The 19,413-nt window shown below is 38.7% G+C and overlaps 1 long non-coding RNA gene across 3 annotated transcripts; it reads left to right on the top strand.

The window, feature by feature from the left end:
* The first annotated feature begins 5,481 nt into the window (after positions 1-5,481).
* Positions 5,482-17,634, top strand: LOC119733416. 3 transcript variants are annotated; one of them, XR_005271822.1, is made up of 5 exons: positions 5,482-5,673; positions 11,765-11,978; positions 12,386-12,487; positions 15,318-15,395; positions 16,437-17,634. It is a non-coding gene; the product is annotated as an uncharacterized LOC119733416 (long non-coding RNA). The 3 variants fall into 3 exon arrangements; XR_005271820.1 differs by having other exon boundaries at positions 5,482-5,680; XR_005271821.1 differs by lacking the exon at positions 5,482-5,673 and adding an exon at positions 9,950-10,110.
* The last annotated feature ends 1,779 nt before the right edge of the window (positions 17,635-19,413 follow it).

The raw sequence follows: 19,413 nt of genomic DNA, 5'->3' as shown, positions 1-19,413 counted from the left end.
TGTACCATTTTTTTTTTTAGACTGGCTGTATATTAAAGAAATTTAACAAATGAATGATAACTGCACAGTAGGCTTACGGTAAAATGTTTCACTGTTTGAAGTACTTGCGTACAGGATGCAAAATGACTACTTCTACATAATTGGCAATTTCTCAGCAAACCAAAGTGCTATTGTCATGATTTTTCAGTATTGAAAAGAAAAAGCTCTAAGCTTTAATCTGATACCCAAAACATAAATCCACCGATCCGTTGTTTTTTAAGGCAATTGTTTTAGGGTTGCATTTTTTGGGGTCACCCTGTATACTGTGGGCGGTGGTCGTAGAAAATACCAACTTTCAGCGTCGGCTCACTCGTTGTGCACAGTATTATGTCGCTCACTCGTTGTCCACAGTATGTACACGTACAGCTGTAATATTATTGGCCTGACTGCATCCTACGCATTGTTTATTTACCCGGTCCGATCAGATAGCGCTGTTTCCCTAATACATAAAGGCGCTTTTCAAGACATCATTATTATATCGCTTATATCATTCACCCACTAAACCTACCTGCTTGTAAAGTTCGGAATGGATTTTTGCACGTTATTAGTCTAAATATCGCTACATGTTGAAAAGACCATAGGCCATCGACCATATCGACCATAGGCACTAATTGAACCTAGACACTATTGTATACACTACATATTGCTTACCCACGGTTTTACTCACTGTAACAAATTTAGAACTAGAAGATACCATTTGCTATACAATCATTTATTTTTAAATTAGAATTAATTAAAATTAAGATTATTTTGATAATCTTAATTTGTGAATGTGTAACTATTAGAGGACCCTCTGGAGATCACTCCTGGTTGCAACATGGAGGTTGAACAACCACCTGCCTCTAGCTGGAGAGGAAGCGCTTAATTAGTTGCTGTCTACATGGTGAGTAACAAAAAACGAAACCCAAATGTCGGGTCAATTGTTTTAGTGACGTTCTGCATGCAGCACTTTCACAATCTGGGATTTAAAAACCCAATTCATAAGCTTTCTGTGAGTATAAGAATTATTCAGTTCACTCATGTACTTTTCAAGTAATTTTAAACACAACCACTGGTTTAAAGTTCACGGATCACCAAAAAAGGTGTGCGTTCTTTCAGCAAAACGAAAACATTTTCTTATGTGATTTGGTTACATTGCTGAAAGAACACTTACCCTCTTTTGATCCGTGGACATAACCTGAAAAGTACATGAGTTATTTGGATGATTCTTGTACTAAAAGAAAGCGTACACTCTAAAAAATAGTTGCTCAATATTGGGTAAAATTACTACCTTTTCGAGAGTAAAAAGGGAACATGGTCGTCAACTTGTGTACTTTTTTACACAACAGCTAAAGTGTAGAAAAGTACTCATTTCAGTGTAACTTTTACCCATAATTGTGTTACGTGTTTGCACAACAAAGTTGGGTAAGAAAGTTTACCCATGTGACGACCATGTTCCCTTTTTACTCAATTATTGGGTAAACTTTGCCCAACCCTCCTTTTACCCAAGTGTTGTGTCAGTTTCTTACCCAGATATTGGGTTCTAATGTTTACCCTGCATTGTTGGGTACTAAATTTACCCATCACTTGGGTTGTTTTTAAATTAGTCGTTGTGTACCTTTGTTATTGACCCTTGCGGTTTTATTCAACTTTGAACTCTGCAATGTGAATTGCATGCTAGAGACAGCAATCGCGAGGGATTTCAATAACTGAGTCCTGGGTTGGAAAGTCAGTAAATGAATAAGATCATATTTTCCCAAATATGGTGCTGATGCATGAGGACTATTACGAGGAGCGTGGGCTAAATGATGGGCAGGGGTGTTAGAATTTCCCTCAATCAACTTATTCAAAAACAATTCCCCAAACGTCGGTCACTTTACTCCGTGTTTCTTGATCTGAGAACACTCACTATACGGTACATGAAACGCATGTATCATGTGCATGGAATCGCGGTTGGCAGAGCCGTGCCAAGTTGCAAATAAATGTCTAAATAATAAGCATGTCACTTCTCCAATCTCCCCGATATTAATCATCATGCATCAGCATCCCATTTCACTGACTTACCGGGAACAACCTAATCATGTCTTCAAAATCCCCAAATTGTTGAAGGTCTCACAAGCGGCGGCCATCTTGTACATGAGTGATGACGCGTGCACAATTTTGGGTAAACGTTATCACGTGCGTCAGATTACCCCACACAGTAGTAACATTTTACTAATGTCGTGGTAAATTCTACTCTTGCGCGTGTACAATGAAAGAATTGTTACACAGTGGTGGGGTAAATCCAGTTTCCTTAACCCATCACTTGGGTAACATTTTAACTTTTTGCCTGTGCTGCTGGGACTTGTAGTTAACGTTGGGTACTATATTACCCTTTTCATGTGTAACACATTTGACACAAGTAGGAGGTACAAGCGAAATTTTCATTTTGCTCAATATTGGGCAGAAATGACACAATTTTTTTACACAACAGTTTTACACAACATAAATTTACACTTCTTTTTTAGAGTGTATGAATTGGGCTTTCATTTCCTAGATGTTAAAAGTACTACATGCAGAACTTCACTAAAACAATAGTCCCGACATTTGGATTGAAAATTAAATTTACAATTTTAAGGTTTTTATTGTCAAAACTCCCCCGTAATTCGGCGTATGGTCGGGACAGAATATAAATATTAACCATTCAATTGAAAATGTATTTCAACTCAATATTACCTGCGTATTATACGCAATCAAGCACGCATTGCGCAGTATTGAAAATGTTCCAAACTCGCGCGCTTGTTGCTCGAAATGTGTTCGAAACTCGATGCATCCGTTGCGCAATATCCGCTCCGTTCACAAGTACCTCCTCAACGGCAAAGCAAGTACAGTTAGGGGTGACCGACCGACGCCATCTTCGCGTCATGGTGCGTATTGTAGATCCCCTGGTGTACGTGCGTCACACACAAGGAACGGTGCGCGTCAACCAGCGAAATGTCCCGCCCATGGGACGTCGTTTCCAGGTAAAAGGGCGCCCTCTGAAGTCAGCGCGCGGAGCCCATGCAAGTTGACGCTCAAAATACCGATGCACGTGGCTGGTCTGTAGGAAATGACGTCATTTGAACGAGACCTTTTAATGCTGCAGTCATTGGATCAATGGCTGCAGTTGACATCACATGCGCTCAACCACCATAATACGCGTTCGTGTGCAACACAGTTGCTATGCGGACATAGCGTGCATACGCGCGCGTAATAAGTCTCAGCAGGATCATAGATAAGCGCACGGCATGTTAATACAGGGGCTACCTGCACCGGCCCTGCTCGTTGTGTCGAATCCCTTGGGTGTGGCGGCCATGCCGTACCGCGCTGCCACACAGCCATAACAATACTGAGGAAGTTTAGGACCGTAAACGTGAACCTGCGACTTGTTTTCCGCAAACACGTCTCCCACGGACACATTCACTTTTTTTCTATACTGAGCTTTTTCCCTTAGGAAAAAAAATATGAATAACATGGGCTAGGGTGAATATAACAAAGCATATTGAACAGACAGAATACCAACCATAAGCTAAAATATGGCCCCTGAACATGAACACAAAACGTTAAACAGTCGTCCTCCAAGAGTGCTAGTGAAAAGTAAACTACCCTCCCCCCCCCAAAAAAAAAGCTCGTTTGAAGACATTGTTGATCTCACTGGAATGATAACGGGGATCAAAACAATATAGACCCCAAATGTATAACATTTTCCAGGTACACTGAAATAAAGTACCGTACCGAAACTTTGAAATTATCTCGCATTCTGGCATGTTGGTGTTTGACGTTCAGACAGCAGGATTCCAAAAACATATGTGTATACGTATGATGACTGACTCCCTGAAGGACAAAAAGTCACTAGAAAAGTATTGCCAAAATGTAGAGTTGATTGTCTCATGTTTCTTTAAGAAATAATACGACTAGAATTAGTGGTATATTGGGGGAGAAAAAGTTTATTCAGGACTCCATCTTTACCATAAACAAGACTTTTTTTTGCATATACAGGGCGTACAAAAAATGGTTATCCAAAATCAATCGACTAAATCGTAATAGTAAGGAAAGTGTTGACTGTTTGAAAGTGGTTTAATTTTTAACGGTAGCTGCAACTTCAGCTCGTCTACCTATGTTATTGCGAACAAAAGTTACAGGTTGGATGAGCACTTTGTGGTCGGCCTGCATTTGTTGTCGGCCCTGTATAATTACGGGATTACATATGATTCGTTGTCACGCTTGTGGTGTTCATTTGGCTGACGTTCCATATTATAGTTGGGGCTGCAGAGATGAATTACAATTTGAATTGAATGGTTTATTAATATTCTGTCATGGCCACACGCCGAATCCTGGAAATATTTACCATAAAACATTAAATTTTTAAATTTAAAATTGCCAGCTCAAGAGAAGTACAAAGCCCCAATTGGACCGACAGGATTATACCGATCTTCCTTCTGTTTTACTGGAGTGAGTTTTGGGAGTAAAGCATAATATTTACACCCACATACAGGTGAAGAGTTGATTTACATTTGAATCGAATGGTTTATTAATATTTTGTCAAGGCCATACGCCGAATCCCAAAAATATTTACCATAAAACCATTAAATTTTAATATTGCCAACTCAAGAGAAGTACAAAGCCCCAGTTGGACCGACAGGATTATATCGATCGTCCCTCTGTTTTACTTGAGTTATTTTTTTAAATAAATGCATTACATTTGCAACTACATTCTGCTGAAAAGTTGAATTACATTTGAATTGAATGGTATGTTTATATTCTGTTGCGGCAATACATCGAATTGTCGAAATATTTACAATAAAAATATTACAAGCTGAGCAAAGTCTATTCTGTTGAAACAATTAATATAACATAAAAAAGAAGCTCTCTCGGATCTCGGAAGCTGTAGTAGGGTCAGGGAACCAGACTACAAGAACCCATTGTTTTCTTGGTTCTTGGCCAATGTAACAATATTTGCAATAACAAGCTAAATCCATCCATTTCTGAAATTTACAGCAAAAGCAAACGTTGTACATTACCTTTAATCGGAAAGAAAATTTAAAAAGTAGGATATAGTCACCCATAAAACTATATCCTTTAACGAATGGGTGCTTTTGAAGTATTCCTTTTGCGGACGTGTAAGAAATCACATATTGTGCATTGGTGATTGGTCACCGCTGTTCGTGAGCACGGTGCTGTACGTGTGTAATACTATAGACACACACAACGTATATCGTACATTGAAAGAAAACGACAGGAAACACGTATCATACTCCGTCGTGCGCAATGTAAACAATCATGTGTTTTTTGTCGTCTTTTCTCGGGAACGGCAAGATATTAGGTTGGTTTCCTTTCAACCAGATGTTTGAAATAGGATAAGTAAACAATCCAAAACATACAATTTTCGGGGATTTCAGGACGCAGTAACCCTTTAATGATTTGGGGTACGATGTGTCCTGTAGTTGCATTAAAATCTAGCTAACAATGAGGGCGTACTTTACGAACCCATTGTGATAGGGCACGCATGTGTTCACTGCGCAAACTGGCCAGTCACGCTCCGCTAGTATACGCAAAAAAGTCTGTATTTTGGGCAGAAATCTCCTTCTGTTGTTGGAGTTGACTTATTGAGAGGACAATTGAGACGATTGCTGACTGGTTAGTGGTATGTCCCTGATATTATCTTGCCTTATTTTCATGAACGGCAGTGTTTTGTGTGCTTGCCAACTCACCTTTTGATAGTGCTAGAGAGATGCATTATTGACGCGAAGTGCATTAACTTCAAGTATGGGTGGACACGTGCAGTGCAAGTGCTGTCACAAGTTACGGTTCCTCGTGGTGACCTTTGACCTGCACTTTGTATTCAGCACGATAGTTTAGTCTCCACCGCAGTCGCGATGTGCGTTTAGGGCGCAACTTGCTAGAAATAATATTTTGTGTAACTTTGAACTGAGTTTTTGGGAAATGTTAGTAAAAATTGTACACGGTGTATTGTTCTGCTGTGCCGTTTCAAAATGTGTATTGTTTTGACAGATTGTGTGAGAAATGCAGTGTTTCATATTTGAGCAGGCCTGCGTAGACTACATGCAAACCGCGCGTGTACTGCGGCACTATTGTTGGGTAAGCAGAAACTATGATGATTGTCACTCCTTATACTTATAATATAATTGGATGAATTACCATTGAATGTAATTAATTTAAGTGGAACGCTCTGATTAACAGAACATGTCACATAACGTCTGTCTCTGTCGTTGCAGGCGTTATTGGGTTTTGTCCTTTGCTATCGTGCTTCTGCATTTTGTCCGCACTGTTGTGTAATTGTGTAATTGGAGGGTAATAAAACTGTGGAATCTGGAAACCAGGTGTTCTGACATGCGTCTCCTTAATTCAGGGATAGTCCCCTCCCCCCCCCCCCCATTCATGCATATCTCTACAATTCTTTTACATATCCAATTACATTATAAGGAAATAAATGTGTGCTTGGGGTTGTTAAACACTATGTTTAAGACTGGCTGGAGTTTAGATGCTGATAACTACCCGGGGCAGGCGTGGATCCAAGGAGGGGGGGGGGGGGGGGGCGGGGGGAGCAATGCCCCCACCCCAGCTCTGACTGAATGTTTTTTTCATTAAATCTATTAAAATAATTTGAACCTTCCCCCCCCCCCCCCCCCCCGCTCTGACACCAAAAATAATTATGACAATTATACTGGTAATAATGTCCGCCTGTGCACATTTAGACTGAGACAGCTTGGGTATGGGGTAATGTGTACACTATTCCGTAATAATTTATAGTGTTCATGAACAAATATGGAGTACATTCAGTTTTTACTCTGGCGACACAGGCTTGACTTTTTTCCCAGAGTAATTCACTTTTAAATTGAAGTGATTTTCACTCTAAAGCGGCTAGTCCCAAGTTTCAGTTTGTGGAATTAGGGGAGATCAAAATTATTGTAATTGGACGATATGTTTGCACGTGACCTGCAGACGTCGGGGGCACGTTTCATTTTAAACCGATTAGAATTGGTCTGTACTAATGGTGATATGTTGCATCTCGCTTTTTAGCCTTTTCGAAGTCTGGCGACTACAATATGAGGGCGCTATTTCAAGTGTGGGTAAAGAGTTGATACACACCAAATTGCTCTTTATATTGTGTCGTTACGTCTCCGTTAAAAACGTTCATGCAGACACGCCAGTTAATGGCAGCCATTTCGAACATTTTGCAAATTGCTTTCTTTTTTGCCGATATTTTTTCAATGGACAAATGAGCGATGGCCATATAGCCGAACATCGATCTGAAAACATACTCAGACTGTTTGCCAAATGCCATGCTTGTATCATCAACCAATTATTAGACACAATTCCCCCCAATATTTTCCCCGTCTGCCCCATTAAGTCAGTATTTTGTATTGATTTGAAATTTCGTGAAGTGGTCAGTTCTGATGTGTAACATTTGGAGGTTCAATTTCTGGAGAAACCGTCAAACATTTGAAACAAAATGACCTAAACAATAATATATAATGTTTTTAACTCGAAAAAAACGATCCAAATCAATGTCGCTTTTGGAACAAACGCAACACTTAATTTTGCAAAGGAAGATAACCGAAGAAGAAGCCAGTTTACTGAATTTGAAGTTCCTTTGTTTCACTATTTCGCAAGGGCATTTTAACCGTTCACTTTTGTCAACTTTTCTGTCTTTTTTTTCTCGCACGGAGACAACGTACTGGCGGTCTACTATGATTTTCTGTCAAAAGAGGGCGATCCACTGTGGCCACCGCTACTGACAAAGCGTCAACATGCCTCACAAGCATTATTGAACAAAAAAAAATGGTTTTTTTTTCGGGCAATTACTTAAAAAATACCAGATGTATTATATTGACATTTTATCCAGTAATTTTTCCCGATGTGTCACATTCGGAAATTAAATTTCATGAGAACTCGCCTAACGACAAACATATAATGTGACCGAGACAATTTAGTGATCTAATCGTTTATTGCACAATTTTGTGCACTAACCCAAGAAATACGACTTGTATTATTCAAACTGCAACGGCGCAGCGCGCAGCTACATCGCGCAGTATGCGCAACGTGCGCGCCAATCTCGATGTAAGGGAGTTGTCTACGACTACTCGCGAGAGAGACATACCATAACATTGCTAAAGGTTATTTTTTTGGAAAAACATGAGGTAAAATTGTTTAACTAATAAATTGTGGAAACTTTAAATGTTTGACTTGTTTTGCCTTTTCGACGGAAACATTTGGTCATTATGAGCGTCGAGACTCAAAGCTGGTCTTAAACATAGTGTTTAAAATCGGCCAAACACACATTTATTCCATTATAAAGACAGCTTACCAGTTCCTCATTAAGCGGTATGCAGGTCCTGGGGCCCATTGAAATCGCACAAACTCAATTGTCCCAAGAACTCAGTCTGAATGATATAAACCAACCCACACTTTCTTCTGTAATTTTGGGGACATACACTTATCTGTACGAGGTATTTTGTGGGGACCGAAGACGCTATCGTGACAGCAGAATGTCCCCATAACTTAGTCCTAATTTGCCTAATAATAAAAATAAAAAAGCCTTCCTCATATCGTGGTGTCAGCCTACCCACAAACAACCATTCATCTGTGTATTTACCTGCCACCCATACTGTCCCTCTTTGTTTGTACTTCCAAGCTTAAAAAATAAAAAAAAACTTCGGTGACATCCTTAAAATGGAAATATATTTGATTGAACAGTGTTACGAAAGAGGAGAGATGTGGTATGGAATGTTTTCTCTTGTTTTCTAAGCTGATCTTCTCTAATGGTGCATAAAATCATCATCTGTAATTTCACATGGCCCTGGTAAAAGGGGCATGCGCATGCAATTGTCGCCATAACCGTGACAACTGGATAACCAATGAGAACACAAAAATTGAAACGCTCAGTTAATCAAAGAGTGATTAATGTAATTCCAGGCGCTCCAAAAGAAACCTAAGGATAATACAAGTAGTACTTTTGTAATATGTCGTCTGCTTTTATCAAAGTGTATATTTGTGTGGTTTTTGTTGTTGTAATGTTATGTTAATTGTTTCAAAGGAATACACTTTTAAATGGTAAAGTTGTTATTGTAAATAATTCCGCAATTCGGCATACGGCTGCTACAGAATATTAGTAAACCATTCAATTCAAGTTTGATTCAACTCTTAAGCTGGATTTAAGGCCTAATTGAAAACACAGTGTTTTTAGTCAATAAATATGCATCGTCATAAAACTCCAGTAAACCAGATGGACGATCGGTATAATCCTGTCTGTCCAACGGGGCTTTGTGCTTCTCTGTAAGTGGGAATATTACATTTTAAATTTCAATGTTTTTAATTGTAAATATTCCCGTACTTCGGCTAATGGCCGGGACAGAATGTTAATACACCATTCAATGCAAAAGATAAAAGATACCGACTTCAAGAACAAGCGATTAGAAATGGCCCCTGAACCAGCATTGATCCAGCATCACGTGAGCCAATGATTGGCTTTCATTTTCTTTCGCTATAACAGCAGAACTTAACCCTGGACGTCAGTTGTAGTGCAATGGACACGTCATCCAACCTTTGCTAGGGTGATTGCAACAAAAACAATTAAAGAAACAGTTAGGATACCACGCATAATTTAAAACATGGCTTCTGAAAATGAACAAAAAAAGTCTGGACATATTGCTGGAGGAAAGGTCACACAATTGTGAGCATTTCAACTGTTTATTTCGGTAAAAAGGTATATCAAATTAGGTTTTGCCCTTCATCGACGTATAAATACTGTATACTCAGTGTGTTACCTCCCGAGTGAAAAAAATCGCTCCGGTGATTACAGTGTTTAAACGTCGATGAAAGGCAAAACCTAATTTCAAAATTCCATCTTATGAATGGTTAAAAAGGTATTTGTTATAACACTATCTTGGTTATCCAGTTGTCAACGTCATCGACATTTGCGCATGCCCCGTTTCCATTGGAGGTCAGGCCTATAAAAGTGCTGCGCGTGATGCTCTGTTGCATCTATCAGAGACGACCAGCTGAGAAATTAAGAAAAACATTCAGCATTCCTTACTGCTTCTCAACTGACAAGTAAGTGCTATATAAATTACATTTCGTTCTTACGCAAACAAGTATTTGTCTCTCGCTTTAGACTTGATACTCGTGAGCAGAATTATAGTTTTCACAAGCAAAATAGGGCTTCTGAAAAGGTGCCGTTGGTAAAATAATAAAGCAACTCTCGAATTATGTCCCAAACAAACCCAGCCTGTGCCACGTTCGACCTACGTGACCAGTCATGTACCAACTCGCGGTCGGATTGTTAATTTGTTTTTAAATTCCGGATGCAGTTCTTTAAACAGTCGTCACCCATTATTATGAGTAGTAAACTACTTCCCTAAATAAAAGCTCGTTTGAAGACATTTCTTATCTTACTGGAGTGATAACGGGGCTAAAAAGTATATCATATTTTAGACCCCAAATTTGTAAAATATCTCAGGTACACTTCAATAAAGTGCCGTACCGAAATCTTGAAATTATCTCGCACACTGTATCATTATGGCATGTTGGTGTTGGACGTTTCAGACAGCAGATTCCATAACATATGTTTATTACGTATGACGACTGACTGAAGGACAACTTGGGTCACTGGAAAAGTATTGCCTAAATGTAGATTCGATTGTGTGATATCTCTTTAAAAAACAATAGGACAAGATATGGTAGTAAATTGTGGAAGAAAAGAATTCATTCAGGACTTTACCTCTAGAAGTGATTCTCACTCTAAAACTTCTTGTCCATTATTTCGCTCTGGAGAATTTCGTGAGTAGTTCAATAGATGCAGCTTTCACTTGATGACTGAGCGCCTTTGATTGCGACACAAAGGCAAATAAACCTCTTTTTCCAAGTTTGCCGAATATGTGCTGATTGATTCAAAGCTGTCGGGAGAATGCGCTGTCACCGTGAACAGTGCATTGTTGTATAGAATGGTACATAATCATGTTGTCCGTGAACGATCGATCTTTCCAGGGATTTTGATTATCACCAGAAAGCCAAACTTCTACTTTTATCCAAGTTTACCTGAATCATTGGCAAATCGGGCTTTCCAAAAGAAAGTGCGTAGTTGCAGTGGATTTAATAAGTGTTGAGTGTGAGAAGAGAGACATGTTAAAAGTAAAATGGCGTATCATGTTCCATGATTTAATAAATCAATCATTTCAAAGATATTTTGTTTACTCATTAAAATAACGACCAACTAAAACAGAAGTGTACTCAAAACTAAATAGCTTTGGCGTTTGCCCAACTTGGCATTACTTTGGCTCTGCCTATTACTAGCTATTTTTTACAGATTTGTGATATGCCATTGCTAGTTTGTGATGAAACAGAAAAGCTTTGGAATGATTAATAATTTATGGACAACACAGGTGCCATTTTATGCAACACCATCTCCAAATCACAGCCCTTTTAACGCACTGTTCCGGGAAAAGGGAAAAGGGTTTGGACCTTTGCTCTGCAGTCAATGGTGGTCAGTTATCTTTGTCTAAAGAGGTGCAATTAAATTAAAAGCTTATGAACTAACCTTTAAAATGAAAATACTTTCTACAATTTGTATAAGGATTACCTTATTTGGCAAACCCTGCACATTGAGGAGTCAGTGTTGTAGATGTATTTTGTTGTCTGCCGAGCACTGCCGTAGTAACGTCTCCATTGAAAAAAGGAACCTCTTTTAATTTCTTTTTTTTATGTCAAGCATTTCGGCAAGATGAAGACATTCAACGCTGTGGTTCTCCTTGTGTGTTTGGGCCTAGCCTATTCCAAGGAACTCCATCATAAACCCCAATATCTTACTCGTGGAGAACACCGGTCCCTTCGAACAGGTATAACTCACGAATTTACCGGTCCAAACCATCAGGAACAGGATGATGACGATCGTGACAGTGATGCAGAGGACGCTTCATTTAGAGGTTCGTGTAAACTTAAAGAGCGTGTTAATACAACTGATAACGTAGTAACTAACGGATAACGTAACACCAACCGGTAATGCCACACAAATTGACCGATATCACTAACCGATAATAGACCTATAACACAAATTGACTGAAAGTGTTATAAATTGTCTACACTTTCAGTACATTTTTGTTACATATCGGTTAGGACCGATAATGTAACAGCTATTGATTGTTAGTGTGGAGCATTTACGGTCGTGTTTTTTTTATATTATCGGTTATGCTGCGGTCAATTTGTGTGACATTAACTTCGCTTTAATTTTTTTGCGTGAACGTCTTTGACCCGTAGACTGACTAGTTTCATATACCTTAATGTCGGTACCATTTTCCACTAGCTAATCGTATTGATTTTACTGCCATTTTAGTGTCGCCTCATCACAATCAAGATCAACAGACTCCAGAATTTCACGGTGACCGTGAATTTGATCGTAAAGTAATACATGTAGATGAAGGCAAGCCCCTCGAAGGTATGTGCAACTTTATTTTCTTGTTCACGTAAACGAATTTGACCCATTGTTTAGTTGTCATTTTTTCACCCAGACAGTTGTCTTTTACGAGTGATTTACTACAATGATAGATTGATTGAAAAGTATCACGAATATTTAATTGTTAGACAATATTGTCGTGTATTATTAGCGGAGTGACCCAACCTCAATTAATATATTGCGTATTTTTTGTCTGGCTGTAATAAGGGGAAGACCCCAACCTAAATGTTGATGTTTGAAAGTCCACAAGATTGAAATTGTTGGAATTGGGTTAATCTTGTCACGATTTACCGTCAAAACCGTCAGAGACAAGAAAAGCTATCACAAGTATCACCCGATGAGGAACATGCTATCAACAAGACAAAAGAAACAATCAATAACAAACCAACAATATATAGACCTAAGGAATTGAATACTTATCTTTAAAAGCGAAGAAACAAGACTTCTCCACGAACCAACAAAATCCATACCCGTCTGCAAGATGTGACCACACAGCTGCACCCACACAGCTGCTTCATGAGGTTATTGTCAGTATATGAGGACTCCAGATGTGCCTTTGAACTGGAGAGTTGGAGAAGCAATATTGATTCCCAAGGAGGAAAATACAAAAGACATCTCACTCTCCAGACCAATTATAGTGAAAAATGCCAGCGGGAATATTGCCACAAGAATCCTGGCTTCATAGATTAGGGGTAAATTCAAAATTAAACATGCGGTGCCTCAAGGTTAACCTCAATAAACCTTGCGGTACCTATTTTGTTAGGTAAACCTCGAGGTTTTGTAATCGGACGTTGTATGTATGCAGGTAAACCTAGAGGTTTTTTTAATCGGATGTTGTTTGTATGCATGGTACAAACAACGACGCTTTTATGAATATTCTCCTCCAGTGCGGGGTCATTTTCAGCTCACTCCACCCAGGTTATAGCGAACAAAAGAAGCAGGTTGGATGGGGCATTTTAGTACCAAAAGCCGGCATTTGTGGTCGGCCCTGTATAATTAAGGGATTTCATGATTAGTGGTCACGCTTGTTGGGTTTGATAAACACTGGGCTTAATGACGTTACATATTCATTGACTAAAAGCACTATATTTGCAGCTAAGGAGTTGAATTGAATGGTTTATTAATATTCTGTCGCGGCCGGCCATACGCCGAATCGCCGGAATATTTACAATAACGTATTACAATTTAAAATGTAAATGTCCCAGTTCAAGTGAAGCACAAAGCCCCATCTGGACAGACTGGACTATAATAGCGAAATAATAACGGGAAATGGGTCATGAAGGACACTTTCTCATAGACTTGTGCACAATTTTTTCCAACTTAAATGTGCCCTAACCCAGTTTTCCCTTGTCCTTTTTTTCCACGAATTGGGTCTTTTTACTAATTAAACCACGAGCAACAAATATAACCTAATTGCGACGGTGACATTTTGCCTCTAAAGGGGGGGGGGGGGCTGTGCCATTAGGGAGACAGAACTTTATGTGTCACCCTAAAAGCAGGTGTGTCCCTCTTATCGGAAAAATAACGATAAGGTGTCTCGCTAGTGGTATAATTAGTTATATAAAAGTAACATAATTATTATTTTACCTATAATTGGGTATTAGGGAGACATTCCCGTAGGCTTGTACACACCTTTTTTCTCAACTTTAATGACCCCTAACCCCAATTTTACCTTATCCAACCCCCACGAATTTCAGTATTTTTACTAATTGGACACGATAAATCGATCTAGCCTATTTGCGACACTAAAATGTTGCCTTTAAAGGGAAAATACAACATTTGCAGACATCGAAAAATAAAACTACCAAGTTTTTAATGTTTACCTTGTATACATTTCCAACGGTGGTCGGCCGACCACCGTTGGAAAAACCCAACTATTTTTCAACTACTGCTCCAAATTTACCATTTGTTTCAGTCCAAATTGTGTTTGCTATTAGTTACATGTTCATGAACGGGTGCTGGCCAGCTGGACTTGTTCCCTTACCATACAATTTTCCGGCATCTATAAATTGATCCATTTCATGTTTAGTGGAGTCAGGGAACCAGACTACTTGAACATTTTTTGTTTTTCTTGGTTTTTCCAGCATTTTCGGACACAAAACTTCAAACAAGTCAGTGTAACAATATTTTGTTCTATTATACTAACCCCTCAACTAGTTCATTTCTGAGAATTACAGCGAAAGCCAATGATGTACATTCCCTTTAAGTAGATGATGCATAATTAGGGACACATTGAAATGTCTCCCTAATTCGACATATCTCCCAAAGGTATAACTTATGACCTTTAGTGTCTCCTAAAGGTTATACTTGTTATTGTTACTCTTTTTGCTACAATAGGGCGACTTTCCCTTAGACTTGTGCACAAACCTACACTGTCACCTAACCATGCAAGTTTACCTTATCCTTTTCCCACGAAATTCGGTATTTTTACTAATTGGACCACGAGAAATTGATCTAGCCTATTTGCGATCTAGATGGTATGCGACAATAAAATTCCTTGTCCTAAGGGTCGTAACCATAAAAGGGCGACAGTTATATGTCGCCTTAATAAGGTGTGTCGCCTTATTGTGGACGCAGTTAGCAAAATCTGTCGCCCTTTTATAGCATACAGTGGGAAAATAATAATAATAATAAATAATAAAACGTGTTCTTATATTACAGTGCTTCTAACTAATATCAAAGCGCTTTACATTATTATTACCAAACAACAAAGGATAAATATATGTTGTCAATTTCTATATCTAATATGTTTGATGTGTTTGTTATAATTTTCACGCGTAAATTGTTGTCTTGTTTCCTTCCATTTAACCAGTCTTGGCTCAAGTAGATCACACGAAAGAGCAAGTTTTCGAAAGCCTCGAACGTGAAGCATAGGATGCTTTACTTGGAGGTATGTAGAAGCTTTTAGTTGGACATCATGTTCAGTATTTTCGGTGACCGTTAATGGTGAATATTAAGGTTAAATATTGTTGTCTTTTATGTTAAATATCCACATGTTATAAACTGTAATACTCTTTTTTTCTCTTTAACAATTTATGCAATTTTAATGTCTCAGTGAGTAATTTCCTTCAAAGACACTTTGGCATACTTGCAATACCTGGTTGTCATGTTAAACGGAAGGAACTACTCTGCGGTCAGAAATCTTCACTTGTGCTATTTTACTTTAAAAATCCTCGAAGGTATTTTATATCGATGAAAACCCAGTGAAAAGATGTAAGTTACGATTCTACGTCTTTGCGTAATTGTTTCGAAAACCCTCCACATAGTGAACGATTTTAAACAGACATTTTTAACCATACATACTGGAATTTGTATCCTTGTGGATACATTTCTTTGTTCTCGTGTAGTAAAGATCTGATACATCGTGCCCTGTGGAGACATGCACACAATAGGGAACAAAAGATTGTATACGTCTCCACGGGGAAATTTCTAGATGAATACGTCTCCACAAGGTTATCTCGAAATAGTTATACGGATTTTACTCAAAAACTAGGAATGTCCAAGGTATGTAGATCCGTCGCAAATGGAAGAGTTTTAGAAAAGGGATATTCAGTCCGAATTTCAGCCAAGGATATTAATTCTGGTTAAAATAAGAGCATTTTGAAACTCGAAAACTCAAGTACTAGCCGAGACACATCAAATCATCGGGAAAGACGTTTTGTTTTTATGAAGATAAGAAGCCTTTTTTTATCAATCAGATGGAATCATTCGAAATCAGGGGCAAAATCAATCTCGCGATCTGCAGCAGGCCAATCCACCAATACTGGGAAAGCAACAAGAAATGTGCTATTCTTGGCTGATTCTTGGGTTTTTTTGGCAGGTCCTAACTATTCTGTATGTTTGGTATCATAAAATGTTTATTTATCAGTATATCTATATGTTTTACGTGCTAACAGAACTAAGTGTCTTTCTTTTCGTCACCTTTTCACAGATCTCGATGTGCCAGCAGTTTACTTCAAAAAGCCTCTGCACTGATGACGTCACACTTTAGTTGCGTGTGTGCTTGCCTATGGTGCCTATAAGTGGACCGTGGGACACTGGCTCCGTACGAAAGTGCACATGTAAACAAAGTGTGATGTCATCAGTACAGAGGCTTCTTGTTAATCCTTTTGGTTGAGGGATTTGAATTATGCATGACTTGTGTTTAATTTCACCTTTCTTATCAAGGGTTAATCTATCATTGTAGTAAATCACTTTCTGGGTGGAAAACAATGACAACTAAATCAGTGAATCACCGTCAAATGGATTTAAGTGGTACACCACAAAAAGTAGGATTATTTAACTGACTTTATTTCTTTGGAAAGGTTAGAGAAAGGGCTGTAATAGATTGGGATATATACAATGTATACATTACAAACAATCGGCTCAGCGCGTGAACTACAAAGGGTGCTGTACAAACGTGAACGGAGAGATAGGCTGGCTTCCGGTCCCGCCATTACATCGTCTGGAATCTGTCCTCAATGAATATTGTCTTCGCTGATTGCCATACCTTATTTCTCAACCGCTATATTATTTATCAAGGTAGAATCGTTGTTGAACAAGAGAAGTAGACCAGCCCATTAAAGTCAGTATTGCATTTTTACCACCACTTACAACAGCCTATGGACTTTGGAAGGAGTAGCAGTTCGAGTCAATCAGACAATAGTCAAGCGGTTGTCAAACTAGTTCTAATGGTCTACTTTCAACTTGTTTTGAACTGTAGGCCTACATCCTGAGTTTATATCATTATAAACTACGAATACATACGGTATTCTGAATTAGTAATGGTTTGTATCATTGTGATTGTAGAGGTTTTTTTCGAAGTGTGCTACATGTTTAGCTCCTCACTGGGAAAATATTCTCAGTGTTCTCGAAAAATCAGTTCTCAGTCGCACAAAATTTCGCTTGTCCACTTTGTATTTTTTAGCTTATAATACAGGCAGGATTGCGATTTTAATTGATTGTGGCTTTCGAAGATCATTTTTTTCAGAGTCGATTCCACGTGATATTCAAAATTCTGAACGTGCCAGACTATTCCACACCTAATTATAATATTCACATCTAATGATTATAACATAAGATTTCGATTAACTTTGCCTATGATTGGTTTAAATTAAAATGATGCTGGCACTGTAGCGTAACAACCACCATTGCTGTGGGTCTTCTTTGCCTCAAACTTGTTATTCCTATAAACTCAATGCTTAGCGTCAGCGAACGGATCACTTATAAAATCAAGGCTTTCTCTCGGGTCATGAATAAACATATAAGGCATTTGAAACGCATGAATTATTAGTGGGGCCTCATGTTTTGAAGGGGGAACTCAATGCGTTTTCAATTTCAACAGTTTATTGTTGACTTTTCGAAATACTCAGTAGGTGGCACATTGAGGGGAGGGGCACATTGAGAGGGAGTGGGGGGAAACAAGCCTCGAGCGGGAAGAGATGAGCCTTGCCTAGTACATGTAGTTACACTGCTGGGGGCGCTTTCAGTAAGATATATCAAATCAATAATTTCCGAATTTCATTGGGCTCTCGTACGGTACCCTATAATCTCCGAGCATAACGCGCGTGCATAAGCTTGAACAGAAATCATCCAATTTCATAAATTGAGTATTTTGTAAAATTGCTTTTTGTCAAGAAGGTATACATAGGGTTTGCTACCCTATTAATAGAAACATTTTTTTTAATTAAATGCACGAAAGCTAAATAAAATATTCCATGGCGGGAAGATCTTAGCAAAAAATCTCTTAATCTCTCTTAAATCTATTTTGATTCACGTCGGCAATTTATAAATATCCATCCATTCCCTGAACTTAGTCTGGTCGTACCGGTCGTTTCTTGCATAAAACACTTCTCCCTCTCAAAAAAGGTATAGTTTGACTAAACTAATCACCGATGGCGGCCCCCTACAAAAAATGTATAGTGCCTGCATTATTTCCCCCCTCCCAATAAAACACGCTGCTTTCGTCACACATAAACTCGTCCGCAGCATGTGCAGATAGCTCCGTTAATAAGGGAATAACAGTGTGAGGAGCCGGTCTTCACTGCGTGATAATGACCGGGTGTGGGGGTGACCGAGTTCGTTGCAGTCACTATCACTTATATTGCATTTTTATACTGCACACTGCAGTGATATGCAACCGAGTTCGTTGCAGTTACTATCACTAATTGAGTGGTCGGGCACAACCCGACCACTCTTTGGATCTGTTACGATTAATCTTTCTTTCTTTCTTTCTTTCTTTTTTTTCCGGACAATACTTCTCCGCGGGTTTTCTCTTAAACGGTATATGGTATGAACTTGTAACTTTCAATATATATCGACCCTCATCCCTAGTGGTGCATATTACTCTGACGTCATGATTACGTCATCAGGTGTCAAATTACAAGTGATTTTATCTGAAAAAGTGACCAATTACTTTCACCTATAACTCTTGAACTAAATATTCAATGATGTTTGTATTCTGCAATCAGATAGACCATTAAACGCTTAACAGTTTTTGTCGTGTACGTGAACTCGCTTGACCTTTACTTCCGGGTCTACCGGAAGGTCAAAGTTAGGTGAATTCCAAATGAAGACGTTAGCCTGACATCAAAACAAGGCAACATTTCTTCCAAACGGTTCACGGTATGATCACAAAACCTTGTGTGAACTTGTACCGTGTTACGAAGATGTTATAAATTTTGTTACGTCATCATGACGTCATCAGGTATCAAATTACAAGCAATTTAAGGGCAAATTTTGACAAAATAGTTTGCTTTATATCTTGTGAACTAAATTCCGTGAGAAACATTTCGTGTTCCCGGACGCAAAACTGCTTGACCTTTACTTCCGGTGTTACCGGAAGTGCAATAAAAACTGAATATAACTCAAAAGCGGAAGCATTTTACTACAGACATATATATTATGAAAGTGTTTAGTGAGGAATGCAA

The sequence above is a fragment of the Patiria miniata genome, unplaced genomic scaffold (assembly GCF_015706575.1).
Source record: "Patiria miniata isolate m_02_andy unplaced genomic scaffold, ASM1570657v1 HiC_scaffold_25, whole genome shotgun sequence".
In the NCBI taxonomy this organism is placed as follows: domain Eukaryota; kingdom Metazoa; phylum Echinodermata; class Asteroidea; order Valvatida; family Asterinidae; genus Patiria; species Patiria miniata.
The sequence above is the reverse complement of the archived record's forward strand: the minus strand, read 5'-3'. Positions and strand labels throughout refer to the sequence as shown.